The sequence below is a fragment of the Ascaphus truei genome, chromosome 2 (genome assembly GCF_040206685.1).
Source record: "Ascaphus truei isolate aAscTru1 chromosome 2, aAscTru1.hap1, whole genome shotgun sequence".
Taxonomy (NCBI): Eukaryota; Metazoa; Chordata; class Amphibia; order Anura; family Ascaphidae; genus Ascaphus; species Ascaphus truei.
The window spans coordinates 393,925,793-393,950,557 of NC_134484.1; the positions used below are offsets into that span (position 1 = coordinate 393,925,793).

Here is a 24,765-nt window from a genome sequence, read left to right on the forward strand (position 1 = left end):
CTCCACTGTAGCCTGCGATGTTCAATGACGACCACCAGGGGGAGACGGAGAAAAAAAAAAAAAAAGGCACAGTCAAGGGAACCCGGCGGCCATGTATTCCATGGGGGGGGGGGGAAATAGGGCACTTTGCCTTTAAATGTTTAATTGGACACGGCTGCTGCTGGGAGACTCGGCTCTTCACTGATCTGTAGCCTCTGGAGTCCCCACTCTCTGCCAGGACGTCTCCAGCGCTGGATCGGGCTCCGGATTAAGGTGAGGAGGTTGGGAGGGACCTGGGCTAGGCGTCCTCTGTAGCAGCCCCAGTTTCTTTAAAAATGCGTCGCCATCTTCCACCTTCCGAAGTGTGTTTGCGACCCCGTTTTTCACTACGAGCAAGGCAAATGGGAACAACCACCTGTAGCGGGTCCACTTTTCTTGCAGCACTTTTGTTATAGGGCCTAGGCTCCTGCGTCTGGCAAGGGTAGCTGGCGACAGGTCTTGGAAGACCTGAAGCCTGAAGCCCTCGAACTCCAGGGATCTAGCCTCTCTCGCCATCTGGCAGACAGCATCTTTGATGCGGAAATAGTGGAACCGCACTATTATGTCTCGAGGGGGGTCTCCCGCTTGCGGCCTTGAACGAAGCGCTCGGTGGCAGCGGTCCAAGTGTAAATCCTGCTCCAACTTATCTGGGCGCAAATGCTCCAGCCATTTTTGAACAAAGTCCTTGTGATCTGTAATAGTTTCTGGGATTCCCCTTATGCGGACATTGTTCCTGCGTTCCCGATTTTCAGAGTCCTCCTTTTTGTCTGCTATCTCTCGGAACTTTTCTGCCAATTGGGAGACCGTTTTATTAGTTTGTACTATGGCCCTCGTGTTGGTATCCATTTTTTTCAAGGGTCCCGGTCCGTTCACCCACCGCGTCCAAATCTCTCCGTAGGTTCCAGAGTTCTTTACGGAAAAAGGTCTTCATTTCCCCGCAGAATTCACGGAGATCCTTTCTCCTGACCAGTTCCTGGTCATCTGCTAGTGGGGTTAGTGTCTCGTTGTCGGACTCTGACTGCATAGTCGGTGTGGGTGATACAGAGCCTCCTGCTGCTGACGGTGTGGCTTTGTTGAAATATGGCTTGACAGAGGGGTCTTTTTGCTTCAATTTTGCCTTGACTGGCATCCCAAGGTATTCCGCCAAGTTTATCAGCCTTCTGGAGGTTTTTATGGGGATTTTTATTGTCACTTTGCTATATGATTCTTGCCAGTGTGAAGGGAGCTAATTCCCTAAGCTGCCATTCACCCTAGCTTCCGGGGGCGTCGTCAGGTAGTTTTTTTATTGTAATGTTACTTCCCACGCGGGACAAGGCGATGGGTAGGAAGATGAGGGTGGCCTTCATCCTGGCAGGGGTAAGTAGAACTTTAATTTACTTTATGCTGGCTGGGTAATGTGGTTTTTTTAATGGACAAATGTGTCCTTTAATAGCTCAGAAAAAAAGGGGGGATGGGGGAGCACCGGTGGAAGGCTGGTATAAAACCTAAATTGGTTGTGTAATGTTATATGACAATATGAAGGGTTTTGTGGGTGTAAAATAATTGTTAACACTCACACGGCCTTGTGCGAATGCTGTCGCATCAAGGTATCTTTAAGACTCCCTTTTCTTTCTTCTTTTTTCTTCTTCCTTCTTTCGTCTCCTTTCTGTCTTCTGGATTTTTTCCGCTGCCTTGCGTCTGTATTCTTCTTCTCCTACTTCTTTGATGTTTATCTCACCCTCGGAATAAATATATACACAAAAATATGTGAGCGAACTGTGATTTTATCAGGGAAGGTATCAGGATATATAGTAAGAATATATATAAAACACTCACACGGGCGTGTGTGCGTGCGCTCCAAGGGATGGCATCTTGGTCTTTCAGGGGCAATCCCACTTCTTAAAGTAAAGTATAAGCTCTCAGGGTGTATCAGACTGTGAGCAATGATCTGTTCCAGAGCTTCCAGCATCCCAGGGGTTAATCTGTTTGCTCACATATTTTTGTGTATATATTTATTCCGAGGGTGAGATAAACATCAAAGAAGTAGGAGAAGAAGAATACAGACGCAAGGCGGCGGAAAAAATCCAGAAGACAGAAAGGAGACGAAAGAAGGAAGAAGAAAAAAGAACAAAGAAAAGGGAGTCTTAAAGATACCTTGATGCGACAGCATTCGCACAAGGCCGTGTGAGTGTTAACAATTATTTTACACCCACAAAACCCTTCATATTGTCATATAACATTACACAACCAATTTAGGTTTTATACCAGCCTTCCACCGGTGCTCCCCCATCCCCCCTTTTTTTCTTGTCTCATTTGTTGAAGGATCCTGGGTAAATCCTTTATTGGGGTCTTTAGAGTCACAGGCGGAAAAGAAGCAGAGGGATACCTTGCCTATCACCAAGGTTGCTATATCCCCCTTTACTATACCTACCATCCCCCTAGGTAGCGCCCGGGTTTTTTGTTCTCCTTTAATAGCTCAGGTCTGATTTTGGATTTTTTTATATGTGGTTTTACAAGTAAGATGTGGTACAGGAGCATTTGTAAAGTACAACTTTAAGAAAAACAGTTCTAATTTGTCTTTTTATATAAACTCATCACTTAATTACTTCATATGTTTAATTATCCATCACTAAGATTAGAATTTCCTTTTCATGTTTGTTAAATAGTAGCATGATTCCACATAGGAGCTTTAAATGCATATTTAACCTTTTTTCCTTAGTCTTATTTCAAACAGACAAACATTTCAAACAAAGTAAACCGAAAGTGTTATATACAGTAGTATCAAATAGGTATATTATTTCTTGTCATGAAAAGGTGCAACATATTCACATGTAAAAGGTGCCAGTTCATAGCCATACAGTAAGTAATTTTCTGCACGTGTTGTTGATGAAAATGATAGCAAAGTAGAATACTTATCTAAGGATTTGAAAGTGATTTAGGGCCTCATGCAGTAAGCGTTGATAAGGGAAATATGGCCATTTTATAGCCAAAATTGGGTTTGAGATTCAGTAAGCGCCGATAAGTGCTTCATATCGCCAGGTTTCGGAGCCGATAATTTGGTTATGGCCAGTCGGCTGCCGATAAGCCTGTTTTCGACACTGATCGCCACTTTTTTAAATCGGCTGGATTCAACAAAAAAAAACAGCTTATCGGGGCTGATCGGCACTACGAAATTGAGATGTTATGGCCGATTTCTCCCGCCAACTAAAGTTGGCATTTTGGACGGGAGAACGATCGCTAAGGCTGCCGGAACGGCACTTAGAAAAAAAAAATCTTCTGTACATCAATGGAAGTCAATGGAGCGGGGACGTATAACAGTATAGTACTGTTTACGTTTCATTGCTCACAATACAAGGGGGATTTGCATTACAGTGTGGGGGCATTCCCTGCATTGTGTCACAGCTGATGTGTCTTATTTGCATAACATTCGACTTTTACATGTTTTCAGCATTTGCGGGTCACATTACTCATCATGTGATGATGTGGCAAGGGAAAATACTATACTACACACTTAAAGGAGAACCTCACATCATATCACACATTTTACTCAACTCAGCGACAATTATTTACATGATGTCACACATGTCACACATACACCGTATATTCATGTTCCTTTACATTACACAATGCTTGTAATGTGTCACGCATCTTTAAACCTTCATGTACATCTAAATTCTCATGTTTACATCTACGTTTGGGTCCTCCCTATTTTCATGACGTCACTTATTGGACGCTCAATCACATTGCATGTTTACATTGTAACCGTTGCATTACAAGCACTTCAACCTAACTTATACACACATGTACAGTAATTCAGCATTGGGACACCTTGTAAACTCATTCTATAGCAACTATCCTCCTTACACAAATGCATGCATATGCACACGACTATTCATTGTTGCCAACATGTCACAATAACATGGATAATTACACATGTTACACAAAACTTTTCCCACGTCAATCTCAGCCTTTTTGTCTCATTACATGACTGACTCTTGCGTTCACAAGTGTTACATGCATTGCACATGCAACTATTTATTTGCAAGCAATCTTTGTACAAAGCTTCACGTCACATCATTGCCAAATATCATCATTCCCTGCAGAATACACACAACAAATACTTAGAACAACAAGTGCACACAGCTTGCCACAGAAGTACTTTATTATGTTAATGTAACACCTTGCATTTTACTATGTCACCTGACATCATCACATACCTATTTAAAGGACGCACATTACCTGCTCATTCACAGCTACTCATTTCAAAATGTTGCGAATGTTTAGGAGACGCAGGAACATTCTTTTCTATGACATGCTTGCTGATCAAGAGAATGATATAGGGCAAGGTAGGGACACACCGAGGGACAGTGACAGTGACGTGGATACGACAGGGACAGGGAGAGGGACAGGCCGAGGGACAGGTAGAGGGACAGGAGATCAGAGGAGAAGACAGAGGAGACAACTTGTGCCTCGTCCGCGTCTGTACAGGGAGAGAACCCTGTTAGATGGGATGAGTGAGGAGGAGATTGTAAGTCGCTATCGTTTGAGTTCAGCAGCAATCTTATCTCTTTATGAGGAGATAAGGGGGGATTTAGATTTTTTCACAGCCAGAGGTCGTGCAGTCCCTGGGCTTGTTAAAATGCTGTGCTCATTACATTATCTTGCTTCCGCGTCATACCAGACAACTGTGGGCATAGTGGGCGGGGTCTCGCAATCTACATTCTCGCGGGCCTTGACCCAGTTTCTCTATGCACTCAATAGACGCGCTAGGAATTATATTCATTTTCCTACAGAGGCAACAGAGTGGCTGGAAGTCAGGACTGGCTTTTATAATATAGCAGGGATACCATCTGTGCTGGGTGCAATCGATTGCACACATGTTGCTTTGATTGCACCTAGTCAGAGTGAGCATGTGTACCGCAATCGGAAGCACTACCATTCACTCAATGTACAGGTGGTATGTGATGCCACGATGAGGATAATGCATGTGGTACCCAAGTTCCCTGGTTCCAGTCACGATTCCTCTATCCTGAGGAACTCTTCAGTCTTCCATGCGTTCGAAGAGGGTCATTTTGAACCTGGTTGGCTGCTGGGTGAGTACACATTTACATGTTCTAACACAAAACACATTTTGATTTAGGAATGTTGGCATTGTACAATTTGATCACTAATGTCAGCTTATGTGTGCTCCATTCATTATAGGTGACTCAGGATACGGAATTAGGCCGTGGCTCTTGACTCCGGTGCTAAACCCTCAAACTGAAGCAGAGGAGAGGTACAATGCAGCCCATATATCTACAAGATCTGTTATAGAGAGGACATTTGGCCTACTCAAGACCAGGTTTAGGTGTCTGGACAGAACTGGTGGGGCTCTTCTATACAAGCCTCAAAAAGTGTCTGATATTATCCTTGCCTGTTGCATTTTGCACAATGTTGCACTCAGGCACAATGTACAGTCAGACCTAGCTGAGGCTTTGGTAGACGAGCATCCCACCCATGTAGCTGCTGAAAATGAACAAACAGCCAGTGGTGGCCAGACACGACAGAATCTCATCAATTCATTTTTTTCTTGTAAGTACAAACTCATATGTTCCTAGTACTACTTTTATAGTTTAATTATGTTATATTAACAATAATGTTTCTTTATATAACCTTCTGTTAGGACACAGATGAATATGGGTTGCACACCTTTCTTTTCTCTGCTGTGTGCACAAAGGGATGTGGCACCGGTATGTTATTGTTGCACAGGTTATATAATCCCTCTTCAATTGTACTTTAGTTGTGTGTATGTGAATACAACTTGGGTAACAAAGCAATAATATTTTAGCATTGTGTTATTCCTTATGCTAAGACAAAACACATATTATGCCCATAATCATTCATGCTTCTAGTATGCTTACATACAATGTTATTGGTGCAGTGTAACATGTACATCCAGATGATGTGTACACCAGGCTGATTTACATTTTGAATGTCATTAAATATACATGGTGTTGCACATTTAACACCAAATACACACTTTGATGTGTTCTTTACGGTACTGAAGATGGCATGTCAATGTTTGCAATTTATATATTGTTCCTTTGCATTATAGGTATATTTGCAGTATGACTGATCATGGTATGTATATTTGCTGACAACTCTCATAAGATGTGGCTACCTCAATCTTCCTATAATTATTGGAACTAAAAACCCAACATATTGGTTTAAACACAAATGTTACATATATGTACTTTCTGTATCATGTATATGCATTTAGCTACTCTTGAGGTTTCATGTGCATTGTATTACAAAATGATTACTCACATTTCATCACATTTTATGTATGTTTCCTTATAATTTCCATTAATGTAATATAGAGGTGTTTGGAGAAAAGGGGATAACTGTACTTATTTGTTTACTTACGGGAGCACATTCATCACTAGCATAGACACACTTTTTAAGACAACTGTTTGTGTGTGTATCAATTGGTGTAGGATCCATGTATAACACCGACAAATGATAACACCAGCTTTATTATGGTAGCTTATATCATCATATTGACTATACTATGTATTTCTAAACGATTAATAAACACAGTAAACTATAGTTAGTTAGGTTAATGAAATATACACAGAAACGTACTTCATAACATGATGGTGATGTCATATTCAGAACATCATGCATTGGAGGGGACCATAACATCTGGCCAGTAACATTATTTGCTACAGTCCCAAACCATTTTATCTACATACCCATGTAACAAGAGATTTTAAAAATAAATGGCTACTTGGTTGTAAGTGTCCTTTACATTGGGAGAAGGAGTGGCTCACTGAGTAAAGACACACACTGGCACTGATAGTTTGAAGCAGGGGAGTCTGGTTCAATTCCCGGTGTGGGCTCCTTGTGACCTTGGCCAAGTCACTTTATCTCCCTGTGCCTCATGCGGCAAAAAAACATTTGTACGTTCCACGGGCCAGGGACCTCAGGCTGAAACATGTGTCTGTAAATCGCTGCGTACAACTAGCAGCCCTATACATGAACATGCTCATATTATTATTATTATTGTTACATAGTTTCGACAGTCATACGTTCCATTACATATTAGAATACACAAATGTGTTAGCAGAGTGGGAATGGTTGTTATATATAAAACACACCATGTCATAAAATGTTAGTAGTCATTAAAGAACACTCAATAAAAATTCATGAGGCACTCTTTTGCAACATCATTATGTTAATTAAGTGCTTATGCAATATAGGCATAAGGGTATCACATTTTTAATTGTTTGTTAATAAGCGCTGCAAGCAATATAAAATTAGTTCCATATGTAGTATAGTAGTCGGTGGCTCCTCCTCACAATCATCTCATATAAAGGTAGACTCTTCTGAAATCATACATTGATCCGATTGTATCTTCCCCGACATCTCTGAAATACAGCAAACACATGATGGTCAAAGATGGCACCTTACTAGATATGCATCCGTGACAACGCGTTACGCAGCTCTATATGATTGTGTAGATACACACGTCAGTCACTTATATGTTAGAAGTAAAACTGTTCATCAGTATGTAATGTTTCTTTAAATTTGTAGCAGGCATAACTATGTATAAGAAGTGAACGTTGCCTGTATACTGAAAGATGTGCGCGCACATCTTTGTGTGCGCACGCACTTCACGCTTGGCTCCACTAACTGTTAGCGCATGCGCAAAACAAAGCGTACGTTGTGCGTTCAATACATGTTGAAAATACCAGTAAACATAACATCTTTATTTCAAATACAATGAAGACGAAACTACATTCGTTCTAAACGAGTACATCTGTATTCTTTTTAAACAGACGTGTTTGAACAGAAAGCACGGCCGATAACACAATGCGCAAATGCAATACGTGTGACGTCATGTTAAGCCAGCGTGAAACGCACGCTAACACTCCTCCCACTCAATTAACATTCGGCTAACGCCCAGGGTACGCCTACAAACACTGAGCCGCACGCATCACACACTGCAGTTACCGTTACTATAACAAAACATGACAGCCAATAGGCTTTGAGGCGCGCACGTCGCTTGGGGGCGGGACTTACATCAGTAATCCTTTTTAAGGACGCCTTGGCCCATGACAAGGGTCCCACGTCATACGTGGTGGACCCGGTTTTCAATGTTGTAGATGTTGCATGATAACAAAACAGGTATGTGTTAGAGTAATGGAAAAATGTTGCTAATATGTTTAAAGGGATAGGAAAGTACGTATATTTATTCCGTCAGCAATGTGTACTACTCTTTCAGGTTCTACTATATTGTATTAGGAAACAATTTGTTTGTGATCGCTACATGTTATGCAGTCTGCAATGTTACGCTGTATCCACGCATTGAAAGTGAAAATGGTGGTTACAAAAAAAAAAAAATTTAAACGCAGAGTCAACGCATAACGATTGTTATATTTACCATTCTTCTAGAATTAACTCTTCGCCTGGCTGCAACTGGTCGCTCCAGAAATGCAAGGCATTTTCATCCACGCTTAACCCAACCGCTGAATCCAGTATGACACATATCTCCTCCAGGATGCGCTCATAGGAATCGCCACTGCTTTCTTCAAATAATTGGTCGGGAGGTACTGCACCGACACACTTTATTCGAGCAAATACCCAGTATGTACCTGGCAGATACCTGGAATGCGCCGCTCCTCACCTCTGACAAGCCTCGTTGTGTTTGCCTTCCCAGCCTGGGTTCATGCCTGGCTGATGGGCGGCTGATCTGTTAAATGATAATGATTAGGATTTAATAGGCTGCAATGCTTCGCGTGTCTACCAGATGGCATAAATTCATGAATTGTAATGCAATATATATATATATACTGTGCAGTATTGCAGCCAGCGGGAATAAAATGCTTTAATCCCTGCCTGGAAAATAACCCAATGCACTCGGGCAGAAAACAGTCACAAACCTCAATACACCCGGGTATACCCGAATTCGTGGGACTAGCCAAGCTCGAATAAAGTGTGTCGCCAGTGTAGGTTCATTTCTTCGGGTTCCCATTCCAATGCATTTTCAGCTGAAAGGCTTGGTACATAATCATAGTACTTTTGTTCTTGTACAATGTGGGTTTCAGGAATGGAGGCTGCAGATATTGCAGCACGTATCGATTCAAACGGATCAGTAGTAGCGGATACATTGCTATTGCCATTAGGAATAAATATGCCTTTCCGACAATATAAGTGCCGTCTTTCAGGAGAAATTGTTTTTCCGGGGCAATCTTCCAGAAACCATAGGTGTGTTGTAGCTTATCCTGGTCACGTTCAAAAAAGTCATTACTTGATAAAGTGAATCTTATTGAGGAATTAAAATTCCGTGCATGCTTACGGTCTTGGTAATAAGGATATTTTGCTCGAATGAAATCATCGATTTGGCGTGTGCTTGCTTTCTGTCCGTGACTGTTCAAGATGGCTTCACAGATCATGTACTTATACCCTAAAAGGGGATTAATATTGTTAACGAATTCATCAGCCATGTCTGAGTAGCACAAAAGCTGTGTGCAGGTCTGTGTTATTTGCTCATCAAAATGAATGTGCTGAATGGCTAACAAACTCCTGTTTTTCCTTGTCAAGGTCAACAAAACTAACTACTTTGACTCCTTATTTCAAACGCCAATTGGATTTGTTTGTCTAATTGGGTTAACAGTTGTGGTTCGTGATATGGGACTGTGGGAGAAACATTTCTCCTTCTTTTATCTCGTTTGTGAAAAACATCCCTAGACTTTGAATGCGTTCACATAGTGTTTTTTTGAAAACTAACAAAGACCACTGTGTGAAAATATTTCTTAGCCAGGCATATCAGTAAAAACACACACCTGCAAAAAGAAATGTTTTTTCCCCGCTTACATTTCTGTGTGTATGTGAAAGTCTGGTTAACTCCCTGTCTGCATGAGTTTAAATACGTGTGTATATATATATATATATATATATAAATATATCTCTCTTATAAAAATATATATATATTTATATATTATATTTTATTTTTTTTAATATTGCAGGAGTACACACAACATTGATGGCATTAAGTATACCTTGTATGAAACCTATTTAAATGGTGAGAAACATGATTGAATTAAGTAATAAACATTTGTTTAAGCACAATACTGTTAGAGTCTCATACTTAGGATATTTCTCAAACATTAGGCCTGTATTATTAAAATAGTGTTTTCACAAGGAAGCATGAAGTGTATTAGTTTGTAAAATACATGTATACCAGTTTATATAGTACTATATATATATATATATATATATATATATATATATATATATATATATATATATATATACACATATATATACACATATATATACACATATATATACATATATATATATATATATATATATATATATATATATATACACACACACACACACACACACACACACACACACTCAGTGTGTGTGTATATATATTATTATACATTCTGAGATGTTATTGAAACGAACACACAAATGATTAAAGGACAAAATTACAATGGCCAAGCAAGGCAAAGGTAAGTAATAATTTACACATAATCCTGCTGTACACGTACAAGAAAGATGTTTGCACTTACTTAGGTGTTTTTATAATTGCATGTGACTAATATGCATATGCAATTCTTACATCAATTAACACACCCAAATGCAATGTTTTGCTGCAAAGTCAATGGCAGCTTCTCTAAACTTAGCAACTGGCTCCTGGTGGACCATTACTGAACAGACGATTAAAACATAAATATTTATAACACAATTAATTATGAGTGTTAACATTTCCAAAACTTCACGTGTACAAGAACATAGTTGAAAGTTTGGAAACAACACAGTCTTCAGCATACATACAATAGTAATTAGATAATCTGAAGTCAACAAAACAAGGCCAAAGACATATTTTCTGAATTATAACATTTATTTTTTTTGTTCCTTTTGCGAGCGAGTAACAGGCCTGCTTGTTGTCTCTTGAATTTTCCTTTTTCTTTTGCCACCAACTTTAGGCACAACAGAGCCACTTTGAGTGGCCTCTGGCACTTCACGGGCAGGGCTTGTGGCCAGTGACTCACCTACAGGGCTTGTGGCCAGTGACTCACCTACAGGGCTTGTGGCCAGTGACTCACCTACAGGGCTTGTGGCCAGTGACTCACCTACAGGGCTTTTGGGCAGCGATTCACCTACAGGGCTTTTGGGCAGCGATTCACCTACAGGGCTTTTGGGCAGTGACTCACCTACAGGGCTTGTGGGTACTGACTGTTCACGGACAGGGCTTATGGCAAGTGACTCACCGACAGAGCTTGTGCCCACTGACACATGTGAGCAAGTTGGTAGACACTGCACAAGTGATGGTCGGTCTGTTTCATGTGAGTCTTTTTTTGTTTTTGACCAAAAACTGGTCAGTAGTAACTGCTTGTGTTTTCTTTTTGTGGCCTCCTTTGTAGGTGTCAGCTGCTGAATTTGTACAGATGGCAGCGGTAGGATGTCGTCAGGAACCTGCACAGCAATGTCTGCTACTTGACCGGTAACATTTGGGCCTGGTGAATGAATATCAGATGAATGTGGTGAAAACTGACCTGCATGAACAGATCCTGGCTGTGAGGTGTTGAATTGTGGTACATTAGTCATTCTCCAGTAATTAGCTTGTGTTTGCTGAACAACTAATGCTTCGAATGAGGTGTTGATTTTTTGCAACTGTTTAGGCACTTCAATGAAGACTCTGTGGAGATGTGCCAATTGTGATACTGTTTCTTCCTGCAGTCCAATCATCCTTTCCAGCACTGTCATCATGTCTGAATGGCGACGATTTTCTGCGTCCACTATTTTTCCCTCTGAAGCTACAATTGCATCGTATGTGGAAGTTGATGGACGATTTGGCGGTACAACAGTTTCTATTGGCACCTCTTCATGGTCACATGATTGTATTTCAGTCTCTTCTGCGGCGTCATCCTCATCATACTCATCATCCTCATCACCATGATGTTCTAAAAAGAAATGTACACATTATTAAATGGCATGTTAATGTATGCTGTTTTACTATGTAATTGTACTGTGTCCTAAGTAACACCTAACATGTTAGCATACGTTTTATAACCTCACATTAAAAACTACCTTGACTTACGAATAATGTTTGGACTCAGTATGAAATATGAATGAATGAAAAGTTGCTCTAAACTCAGAAGTCCTACATGATAGTTCACATCACTAACACAATACATGTTGCCTTACACTTAATTTGCACTGACACTAAGTAATCCTATTTAAAGAAGATGTGCAAAACAAATAATGAACATGACAACATAACATATAGAAGAGCACATATTATATGGCCAGCAAATGATACACTCACCTTCTAGTTGTGTTGAGCTGGCTGACCCAGGTGAAGACACTTGTTCCATCTCAGGTGACACATGTCCTCCAGGGGCAACTATATATAACAATAACATAAGTTTTACATTTACATGTGTAAATATTGAACAAACACTTATTGTATGTTCTGTATTTATGATTAACTAACAACATCAGTTCCTTAACCGAAAATGTGTGTGAAAGTGAACATAAATAGTTGTAATAACACTGTACATGCCTGTGTACTTAGAAGTTTTGAGTTCCCTAACATACAACATACTATGTTTCTGCAGTAATGCGTGAGGATAAATAGATTAAATTAGTACATAAAAATCATATGTTGTGTAGTGATATCAGTATCATAATGTACATAACTATCATGAGATGACCATTCACAATGGTTATCATGAAGGTGGTCATATTGCAAAAAGTGTTGTTTTTGGTAGAGGATATGTGTGGTACATTAAACGAAGATGTGGCACACCTGAATGTGGCTGTGACTCAACAAGACAACACATGCAGTGTGTGATAATGTGTCTTTCATAGTAGTTCAACTATAGATATGAGTGAACTAATGTGTGACGTACGCTTTAATAAGTAATGAGTTGTTGGGGCATTTAGTAGCTAGAGTTAAGCTTTCAAATGAGTGTGATTAACTTCAGTTGTGCTATTCAGGTTGTAAGAAAGGTATTCCCTTCCCCAAAAAGCCTAATCAGCCACACCTTTCAATTACTTGAAACAGGTGAAAATGGTGTGAACTAAGTTGACCGTGAAATGAGGCTGTAATTAGTGTGTGTGCTGAACCCCACCCCCTCTGTTGAAGTGTATGCTGTGATGAGATATTAATTGCAGCTGCTTTAACACAATGGTAGATGAGCTAAGTAGTCATCTGCAGTGTTTAAGTTATGAAAACAATGACATAACATATGATACGTGTGCCTCATTATGCTGTCTGTATATGACATAAAGCAAAAATGGACCTTTTCATAAGCAACTATAGATGTGTTAGTGCCAGTGATGTTTGTAGGCCGTTACATGCAATTTCTTTGATGCATGCTTAAAATAGGCAGTAATGTCATGTTTGTCGGAGTAAAATCAATAAAATACACAATAATATGATACATATTTCTGTTCTGTACCTGTAGCTACTAATAATTTCTCATGAACATGTGTTACACATGTGTACTACCCTGTTGTTCCCCATCTTCGCCCACCATCAATTGCTTCCACTGCAGCTATGCATTTTGGGAATTCACATGTAAATGAGCACGCAATGGCACGTGCTATATTAGTTACTGCTTTTAGTAGGACTACTACATATATGTCTATTTTGAGATATATATATACAGAATCAGACATATACATATATAGATGCAGGTATGCTTATATTGTGAAGACAGTATAAAAAGCAGTGTAAATATGCAAAATAACTGTAAGCAACGACACGCCTAGTACAGTAATATTTATCACCTGCTGGAAATTGTGACGGATAAATTCCAATGTCACGGTCACCAGCCAAGCCTTCCACGACGACGGTAAGTAATTTTGGCCGAAGCAGCTCCTCCAATGGAGTCAATATGAGACGTTGTGGTGTGGGCCCACCTCCAGTGCCAGTAGCATGCACGCGTTGGTCTTGTATTTTCTTTTTCAATTTGGACCTAATATCATCAAATCTTTTCCGACAATGATACTTGTCCCTGACACTATTCCCACAGGCATTGACACCAATGACTATTGTGTCCCACATTTCTTTTTTGCTTGCAGCACTTGTCCGCCCTTGAAAAACATATAAAAGATATGAGGTAAATTAATAATAATATAAGCACCAGTTTCCTACACTGCTAGCTGTTCCAAGAGATAGCAAACATGCTGTTTTATGTGTAATATGTGAAGCACATGAGCATTCACTACTAAACCTATACATGTAAGCAAGGTTGCATTCATATTGTATGCAGTTCTGGCAAATTGACCGCCTGTGTTTATTTGTCCTTGTAAGGCATGATAAAAAGCTGTGTTTCCACACTAATGAACATAGAAAGATATTGTGTACCCATATTTGCATATGAACAAAACTCAGATGACCTAGGATCACATGTATTTGAATAATAAATGTAAAGGTACACTTACCTACTAAATGTCCATAGAGACTGTCATAGTGCTCCAGAATGCCAGTGACAAGAGCCCTATTTTCCTGGTCATTGAAGCGAGGATTACGTGGCTTCTCCACACGTTTCTTCCGAGCAGGTTTAGGGTCAGAGCTTGGCTGGTGCTGACTGGACTCTCCTTCTTCCAATGGAAGAGCCTCCAAAAGCTGGCCACCAGCAAGCACGCCACCACCAGACACCCCATCAGCAACTGCGCCACCAGCAGCACTCCCAGCACCAGCACTCCCACTCCTAGCACCAGCACTCACACTCCTAGCACCAGCACTCACACTCCTAGCACCAGCACTCACACTCCTAGCACCAGCACTCCCAGCACCAGCACTCCCACTCACAGCAACAGCACTCCCACTCCCAACAACAGCACTCCCACTCCCAACAACAGCACTCCCACTCCCAGCAACACCACTCGCAGCACCAGCACTCCCACTCCCAACAACAGCACTCCCACTCCCAGCAACACCACTCGGTGCACCAGCAACATCACTCCCCTGAACAGAACGTTCACTCCGACGCGTACTCGCACGAGTAGCACTCCCACTCCCACCAGCATCACTCTTCCCACGCTTTGCGGGCATACTTCCAGCACTCACAAAAAACAGACAAGAAATGTACAGGCAATCACACGACCCACTTCCACATATAAAACAAGACAAAGATGTAAACAAAACAACAAAGGACAAAGCTCACCCAATACACAACAAGTCTCTCAGTCAATATGCAAATCTTCAATCGTCCAGCTCTGTGCGTCTCTCTCTCTCTCTCACTCCCAACAACACAGAGAATGATTAGCAGTACACGTTGCCTTTAAATATGGCGCGCAATCAAAAACATGCTTGTTTCGCCTGATTCAGCAAGATTTGTGATTGTGCAACCTAACAGCACCCCGCCACGCACGCCGATACACCTGTGTGTGATCGGCTCATCATCGTGAGAGTGGGCGGATTTGTTTTCGGCTTGATTTTGAATGTATTCGGCACTTACTGCATACGGAGAGGGAAAACCGCCAATAACATGACTAATCGATAAGCTTGCCGATTTCACATAATCGTCGCTTACTGCATGAGGCCCTTAGACCCATACAATTTTACCATCTAAGGGCCTCATGCTATAAACAGCGATAAGACACTTATCGCCAGCTTATCGACAAAAAGCCTACAGCGATTCAGTAAACCCCGATAAGCTGGCGATAAGCGCAAACATCGGCAAAGTTTTTTGCCAAGGTAAAAAATAAAAATCGCCAAACGCGCGGCGATAAGCCACTTATTGCACTTTATTGCCAGTTTCTAAAACTCGCTCAATTCTAGTAGCCCTGATCAGTTTATCGAGGCTGATCACTGCTCTAGAATTGAGATTTTGTCTTCAAATCTTCCCGCCAGAAAAAGATGGCAAGAAGTTGGTGAGAAGCTGCTGATAAGCGTCAAGACAGCACTTCGGGGGGGAAAAAATGCATTTTTCCTGCATCAGATTGATGCTGGGAGACTCTGGAGCTGATATCCATTAACCCTTTGTGGTCCAATTAATTTACATTAAGTGTGCCAGTAGGTCTAATTTAATTTTCGTAAAAAAAAACATACAGCTTTTTTTTTTCACATATACTACACACTGCGCGCGCACACAAACTGCGCACGTGCGCACACACACACTGCACGTGCACACACACACTGCGCGCGCGCACACACACTGCGCATGCGCACGTGCACATTAGCGCACGCACACATTGTGCACGCGCAGCACACACACCACTGCACGCGCGCACACATCGCTCTCTGCACACACTCATTGCTCACTGCACACACTCATTGCTCACTGCACACACACACACCACACTCACAGCCCTCTCACCCCCCTACTTCACCGTCTCAGCTGCTGGGGCTGCCTGCCGGGATCGGTGCAGGGCTGGGGGGAGGAGGGTGGGGTCACTGAAGCTGCCGAGTGCAGGGCTTCAGATCGCGATCAGCAGGGCTTCAGATCAGCTTCAGTGCTGGGCTTGGGGAGGGGGGTTCAGTAATGCTGCGGGGAGAATGCCGAGGAAATCCGACATTGGACCTTAAGTACAAAACTATTTTGTCGGATATACTCCGACATTCGACCGGAAAGGGTTAACATCACCACCGGAGACCCCTGGTATGAATCTGATGCATGAAAAATACATTTACAGGCAACTTCATTACCTTAGCGGCTAACTGCTAAGGCAATGAAGGGGTTAACACCAGTGTTATGCTTATTTTGGGTAGCCGGGGTGGGTGAAGATGGTATTTGGCCCTTGGTGGGTGTTTAGGCCTTGCGGAGGGGTTGCGGATGGACTTAACTCCTTCATTACCTTAGCCCTTAATACTGCTAAGGTAATCAAGGGGCTAACCCCTCCCGATACACATGCTGTAGGTCTAAACACCCATCCTTGGGGCTTCTACCCCCTTCACCCACCCCCGCTAACCACAATAAACAAAAATAAACACAACAGCCCTACTACCCACCTCCTAGGTCAACAATAACCATAACAGTATGTAATAAACACCAATACACAAACCACCCACCTCCTGTGCCCCCACATAAAACCATAATTTATTTTTCTATACACAGGATTAATGCCACAGGCCAGCAGGGGTCCCCGGGTTGTCCCCGTGGGTGTGTCCGGGGGTCCTCGGGTGGTCCCCTTGAGTCCCTGCAGGGCTGCGGTACCAATCGTGTTGTAAAAAAAGTAAAGATGGCCTACATTTCCATAAATACACCTTCCCTACCCCCTCCCGCTAAACACATATAGTACGGTAATGTGTTAACTAACTATTATCCAGATATGGATAGTAGATCATTTGCCCATTATTAAACACAACATTAGCGAGGCAGCATAAATAAAGTAATTAAAAACCATTCTACTTACTCCTGCCATCATGAAGTGTGTCCCCATCAGTATACTGCAGGGCTATAATTAGAACAAAGTTCTGTGATATACAGTGCTCAAATGTATAAGGTCACTAATCCAATACACAATTAATAAAATAACTTGATTGAAGAGAATTCATAGTACAGGTATCCAAAGTCTCAGTGAGTGCCTGTAACACACACAGGTATGCACTTGTGTAATGAGAAGCGTATTAAATCCTGGTAGGTGATATAGATGGAGTGTATAAAACAACTCCCACTATTAACACCTCCTATTAGGACTGCATCTCAAATGCAGAAATAAACCCTGTGTGTGATATCCCAGCAGCAACCAAATATAGGTCAGTAATAAGTGGTTACTCACAAATGGTATCCTGTAGTTTCTCCGTTGGCGTGCATCACGCGGTGTAAGCAGATGGATGGTCCCAGCAGGGAAGAGAAAGCGAAGCACAGACGCGCATGTATGGGGTTAATCCAGGACTACAGCAGGTCTGTTGAAAAATTCTTTAATGGACATGCGACAACATGGTGCAGACAGGTAAAAATAGGTTCCTCTAAGACCATCCATCTACTGCAGGTCTATGTCCTCCGATGCCGGAAAGAATACATAAAAAAATACAATCTAATGACCCCTAACCCCTTAATCACCTTAATCACCAAAGAACTACAGAGCTGGAAAATAAGATGGATGTTTCCCTACAAAATTACGGGGGTACATTGAACGCGAGACCCAACCTCTGTCTCTGTTTCTACCTGCCACTTTAAATGTGAGAAGTGACTGCTATCTCTAATCCCAGCTAAACAGCGGCCTATCACTATCTCAAGGTTGTTTTGCCGCTGGCCATGGCTTAGCATCAACAAATTTGCTGTGAGCGAAATATTATTTCAGACCCAAGCTTCCATTTCATGCTTCCAAGCAGACACACAGTGAAACACATGTGTCAGTGCCACAAAAGAGGGTTAGTGTTCAAAATAAAGTAAATTGGACTTGGTAAAAACATTTGCACCTAGATTGAAAACTGGTTCAGGGATTGACAACAGAGAGTTGTCATAAATGGAACCTTTTCAGGTTGGACTAAAGTTGTGAGTAGAGTACCTCATGAATCTGCATGGAGTTGATCCTGGCCAGAGATCAAGCCGAACTCCTGTGTCTAGCTTCCAGGCCCCCTGCAGCCGCCGGGCCCCAGATCTCTGCAGCTTCTACAGGCCTGCCCCCTCCCCCACAGGGCCAATGATTGGCGACAAGTCTTGCTCTCACACCAGACCTCCCTCTCTTTCACTGGGGCTGCCTGAAGCTGGGCTCGACTTCCAGAGGTGCAGCTTCTGGAACGCACTGGCAGATGAGAGGCCTGGCATAGGTAAGAGGAAGGCCCGGCATTGGAAAGGCCTCAGACCACCAGCAAGAGGTGTGTGTGTGTTTTAGTTTGTGTGTGTTGTTGTGTGAAATGGGAGGGTATTACATTGTGTGGGAGGGTGGATATTACATTGTGTGGGAGGCGGATTATTGTATTGTGTGGGATGGGGGAGTTATTGCATTGTGTGGGAGGAGGGGTTATTGCATTTTGTGGGAGGGGGAGATTATTGGATTGCGTGGAAGGGGAAGAATATTGCATTTTGTGGAAAGAGGTATTGCATTGTGTGGGAGGGGGTATTTCATTGTATGGGAAGGGGCATTCCATTCTGTGGGAAGGGCTATTGCATTTGGGATGTGGAAAGGGGGGTATTACATTTTTGGGTGTGGTAAGTTGGGCTTTGCATTTTGGCTGTGGGAGGGGGGTTGGGGTTTTGTGGGGGGTAATTATTTTGGGTGGAAATTCTATGGGTATTTGGAGGGATTGTGTGAGGAACGTGGGAGGAAAGGGGGGGAAATGAGTGTGAGAGGGGGATTGAGAGAGCAGGATTTAGTTAGAGGGGTAATATAGTGATAGTGGCAAGGAGAAATACATGGAGACAGGGTACCCCTGTAGAGGAAGTAGTGGGAAGTTCCGTGAGAGCATCAGAAGGGTTCTGTGGGATTTCCCTGATTTCCCAGAGCATGGATGTTAGGGGGCTGGGTAGTTTCCTATATCCTGATTGGCTGCTGCAGGGTAATGCAGCCAATCAGGAGGAGGTGCGATGAGCCTGTGGGGTGTGGCCAAGCAGAGGAGGAAGCAGCATGGACAGGAGACAAGAGGTGAGGCTGTATGTCTGTCCTGTGTGTATTTGTTCTGTTGTGTGTGTGTGTGTGTGTGTGTTTAGGTTTCTGTTACTGTCCTGTTGTGTGTATGTTTGTATTCTCTGACTCAGTGCCCCCCTCTGACTCCCTGACTCAGTGCCCCCCTGTGACTTAGTGCACCCCTCTGACTCAGTTTCCATCTCTGACTCAGTGCCCCCTCTGATTCAGTGCCCCCTCTGACTCAGTGCCCCCCTCTGACTCAGTGCCCCCCTCTGACTCAGTGCCCCCCTCTGACTCAGGGCCCCACTCTGACTCAGTGCCCCTCTGACTCAGTGCCCCCCTCTGACTATGTGTCCCCCTCTGACTCAGTTTCCTTCTCTGACTCAGTGCCCCCTCTGAGTCAGTGCCCCCCTCTGACTCAGTGCCCCCCTCTGACTCAGTGCCCCCCTCTGACTCAGTGCCCCCCTCTGACTCAGTGCCCCCCTCTGACTCAGTGCCCCCCTCTGACTCAGTGCCCCCCTCTGACTCAGTATCCCCCTGTGACTGACTCAGTGCCCCCTCTGACTCTCTCACTCTGTGCCCCCCTCTGACTCTCTCACTCTGTGCCCCCCTCTGACTCTCTCACTCTGTGCCCCCCTCTGACTCTCTCACTCTGTGCCCCCCTCTGACTCTCTCACTCTGTGCCCCCCTCTGACTCTCTCACTCTGTGCCCCCCTCTGACTCTCTGACTCAGTGCCCCCTCTGACTGACTCAGTGCCCCCCTGGGGGTGATGTGAGATGCAGGGGGGTGGGTGATGTGATATGCAGGTTGGAAGAGTGATGTGAGATGCAGGGGGGAGAGTGAAGTGAGATTCAGGGGGGCTGATGTGAGATGCAGGGAGGGGTGATGTGATATGCAGGGGTGGGTATTTGAGGTTGATGATGATAATAGGTGCTGGGGGAGATATGAGGATGATGATTTTACCTGTGCGGCCTGAATCTGTTTTCCTTGGTGCAGTTCGGCCCTTCTCCCTTTACAAGTTTAATATGTATTGGTGGGGGCATTTTTAATATGTATTGGTGGGGGCAAGATATTTTTATTATATATTTCGGGGTGCGTTTATATGTATTTAGGGGGGTGTGTTTTTTGGTATGTATTTTGTAGGGGGGATTGAGTGAGAGTGAGGTAATTGACGGAAGGTAGGGGTGAATGAGAGGAGAGGGGGGAGGGAGTGAGTGAGGAAAAGGGAGTAAGATAGACCCAGAGGATAAATACATGTGAGGTGGGGGGGAGAGTGAGTGAGACGGAGGGGAGATAAATACATGGGTAGAGGGTGGGAAAAAGAAGGGGCTTGTGAGGTGTGAAATGTTGTGATTTACCCCTGTCGAACCTAATATGTTTCAGCCAGATAGGGGTTCCCTGAGATTTTTCAAAGCTGGTGGGGATTGAGCTTTGATTTCTTTCACTTCCAGTCTGGAGTGTTGCCAATCTGACACCAGTTCTGCTGTGTCTGCTGCTGTCTGCTGCCTGCTGCCTGCTTCCTGCTGATTTTTGCAGAGAACTCTCTGAAGATACACATTTATTAATTATCAGCACCTGCCCCCTTCTTCCAGCTATCCGTATATAAGACCTGTTCCCTATGGTCTGTTTATTATGTAACCCTTTTACCATACCCCCCTCCCCCTAAGTGAGATTGGGGGTATGCTCCTTTCTGGCTACTGTTTGGTGGTTGGGCTGTAACCTGTTGGTGAACAGGAGGGCTGAGGGCTCCGCGGTGGTGTGGGGAGGGCCAGGACAGGAACAGGAGGGACAGATTACCTTGGTCTTTCTCTGGTGCAGTGCCTCCAGCCAGAAAGTATCCTCTGTGGATATTCAGGGAATGGAGTCTCACTGACACTCCATCACAGAGACACGAACACACACACAGCTTGTCTTTCCTGGTCTTTATCAGCAGTCAGCTCCAGGATAGAGAATGGCAGGCTTCACATGATCTTCAACAGCATATACATTCTTCCTGAACCTTTCTCTCTAGATCAGATCCCTGACTAGGTAACATAATTCCCTTCCCTCCCAACCCAGCATGGGTGGGAGGGAGAGACTTTCTCTGTGCTAACTGACTTCTTTGTCTCTCCACTATCAACTTTCAACTGAACTAACTGACAATTAAGGAGGATGTCCAATTTGAATATTTTTGGGGAGTGTCTCTGACTCATAGCAATCCAGAGCCGGATACAGATTGGCCCACACACACCAGAGGGCGTTGCAACCATATCCACCCCTCAGATTGACATCCTCAGAGTTGCTAGGCCTGCCCTTGAATACTGATACATTATTCAAGGCTGGAATACACACACACACAGGCCTAAAGAAGAAGTAACCTTTCCACTGCCTGCACTAACAGGACTGACAGAGGAAAGGCCCAGAAAAAGTAGTAACTGCAGACAGGCTATGTTACAATTAGGTTCTGCCTGTTGACAAGCTTGCTGCCACACTGTTTGATGTTTACCAAGATCCTTTTCAGACCTCAAAGGCAGAGGCCTGTTGCTGACCATCCATTGCCTGCCATCTGCATTTACCTCTGCTTTGTTCATGGCCATCCTTTTCCCACACTCAGCCCTGGCCTCTGCCTATTTACTGACATTCGCTACCCACCTGTTAGCGTGTCCCAGCCACTGAACTCTGGCCCCACAGTCACTCCCTGTGACAAGATGGGACATCCTACTTGCTAGGTTTCCAGCATACATTAAACAAATTGTTGTAATACTTTTGTAGTATCTATTAACAATTAGAACAATTTTACAACTAAGGGCTGCAAATAAAAAAATGTATATTCTAATAGGTTACATGTTTGAGAATTGAAGCCTGAAACAATAGGTCAGCCCAGTAGATTATTAACTTTTTGAAAATCTTTGGCAGATATTTTAAAAAAATGGGGATGGTAATATTGGTTTAGATAATAGATGCAAAGCATCAGTACAACAATCTTTTCTATCCTGATTCACCAATCCACCACCTAAATCAGGTGCTTTAATTACTATCTCCAAAGTGGATTTAAGATCTCACAAAGCAAGCATTTCTTTACAATTTAAATTATGATCTGAAAATTGCTAATGATTACGTAACTGTAAGAAAATATTTTTCAACCAATTTACCAAATGACTCCCCAATTTTTCCCTGATAGGGTGAATTTTTCCTGAGTGATAGGGAAAGAATGATACGCTGTATTAAAAGCTACAATTAAAAAAATACATTTGAGGAATGGATGGAGAGAAAGATGGGGACACATAATGCCCCTCATTATCATCTAAAATACTTACAAGATCACTCAAAGCTTGTTGGAAATAATTTTTCAATAGATTTAAACTTTTAGTTGCTTCGAAGTCCTGAATACAGTCCAGAGGTACTTGACCTCCATCTTTAAAAAGATTTTGCTGTAGTGTCAATTTTTTTTGTACAGTATATTTCTGTAAATCTTAGTATAAATAAGAATCATATGGGAGAGAGGAAGGAGAAAAGGAGAGTTTTCTGTATACAGAACTCCACTGGTTTCAAAAAGGCAACTTGTATAGAGAACTATTTTTAGAGGTTCACTGACTTTAGAAACCTAGATTTCTGAAAATGAACATGACAATTCTCTATATTATCATCTAAAAAATAGATTAGATTTATCCAATATCTTGCATCAAACCTTAGTTTTAAAGAATTGTTTCTATACAGTATGTAGAGTTCATATGTATTCTAGTATCTCCATTAACTTTTTCATTAAATAATATTTCTGTACTTTCTCATTATAAAGGCAGGAGAGAAAGAGTCCCTTCTTCAAAAAATAGATCAGATAAAAATGAGACATAATTAAAATTAAAATAAGAATGATAAAATAAACATAAAAGGGAACTCAACTCTAAATTAATGCATTAGACAATTAGATAATACAACCCCCTTTCAATAACTAAATATAATGGAGACTATCATCAAATATGGAAAATTATTTCTACACATAGGATAATATTAAAACTAGATCCCATTTCGGGAAAACCCCTACACTTTAAACCAAAAGATATTTTTAAAACACTCTAATATTTTAAAAAATATACTTGTCCCAAACCTTTTGAAAGACATAACATAAGTGATTCTGAAAATACTGCAGATTGTCTAAATTTAATGGATGTTGCAACCATAATAAATGTAAGGCCTGTGGATTTATGCAACCATTATTTAATTGTAATGCAAATTCTATAGATTTTTTATATCACTTGAACACTTTTATTAACTTCAATACACAATGTATTGTCTATGTAATACAATGTGCAAGTGGGCTAGTGTACGTTGGGAAAATTTAAAGACATTTAAATATTTGCATTCTTTAACATCTTATAAATATTAAGAGCATTAAAGAAAATTACAGAGTAGGGTTATTGACTATTGAATCATTTTTTGAGCCATAATCAAACTGTTCATGTACCCTGCATGTGACCCACAGGCATTATATTTTTCATGTATTGAAGCAGAACTGTTAATGTCAGATTAATTGATATTAATCTTCATCTTTTAAGATTGGCACAATTATGGATTTTTAAATTAAAGATTACATTTCCTTGGGGATTTAATGATTCTTTTGACATTACACACTTTCTCAAATGATATGTACATACAGTATAATGATTTTTGATATTTAATGATTTAGTGTATGTTGTTTTTATATGTTATATATACACACACACACACACACACACACACACACACACACACACACACACACACACACACACACACACACACACACACACACACACACTACAGTATATTTATAGTCTGCAACCCTTGAGAAAGCGCAGTTGTTGCCTGAAACGCATGGAGGAGGTTCCATTTTTGTTCGTGGATGTAGCATTTTTTAATGTAGTTTAATAAATAGTTTTTTAACGTTACCTTTTTTTTCTTCCAACTTTCATTTTATTAATTACTTGCATGGTGTACATTTATATCATACATTTACATTAAAGAACAATTACAACCTGGTAGTAGTTATCCATGCATAAACATTCTCAACGGGTGAATACAAGACAAACAGGGTAGACAGACAGACAAACAGACAAAAACACAAACCACCAAACCAGTAGAGAAAAAGGTGTGGTGGGGTACTCTTGCCGTGGTTCCGTTGGATGCTCCATGTCCACTGGGTCACTGCTTCTGAGGCGGTTGGGTTCCCTCCAGGTGCCTCGTCCGTATGGTTTTGTCTACCTGTATCTGCGGTTCCCTAACCT

At 42.1% G+C, this 24,765-nt stretch overlaps 1 long non-coding RNA gene across 2 annotated transcripts; it reads left to right on the forward strand.

The window, feature by feature from the left end:
* The first annotated feature begins 5,272 nt into the window (after positions 1-5,272).
* Positions 5,273-12,374, forward strand: LOC142487629 (uncharacterized). Of its 2 annotated transcripts, none has more exons than XR_012799274.1 (5): positions 5,273-5,568; positions 5,660-5,726; positions 6,092-6,117; positions 8,434-8,588; positions 11,421-12,374. It is a non-coding gene; the product is annotated as an uncharacterized LOC142487629 (long non-coding RNA). The 2 variants fall into 2 exon arrangements; XR_012799273.1 differs by lacking the exon at positions 11,421-12,374 and adding an exon at positions 10,008-10,067.
* Positions 12,375-24,765: the final 12,391 nt, after the last annotated feature.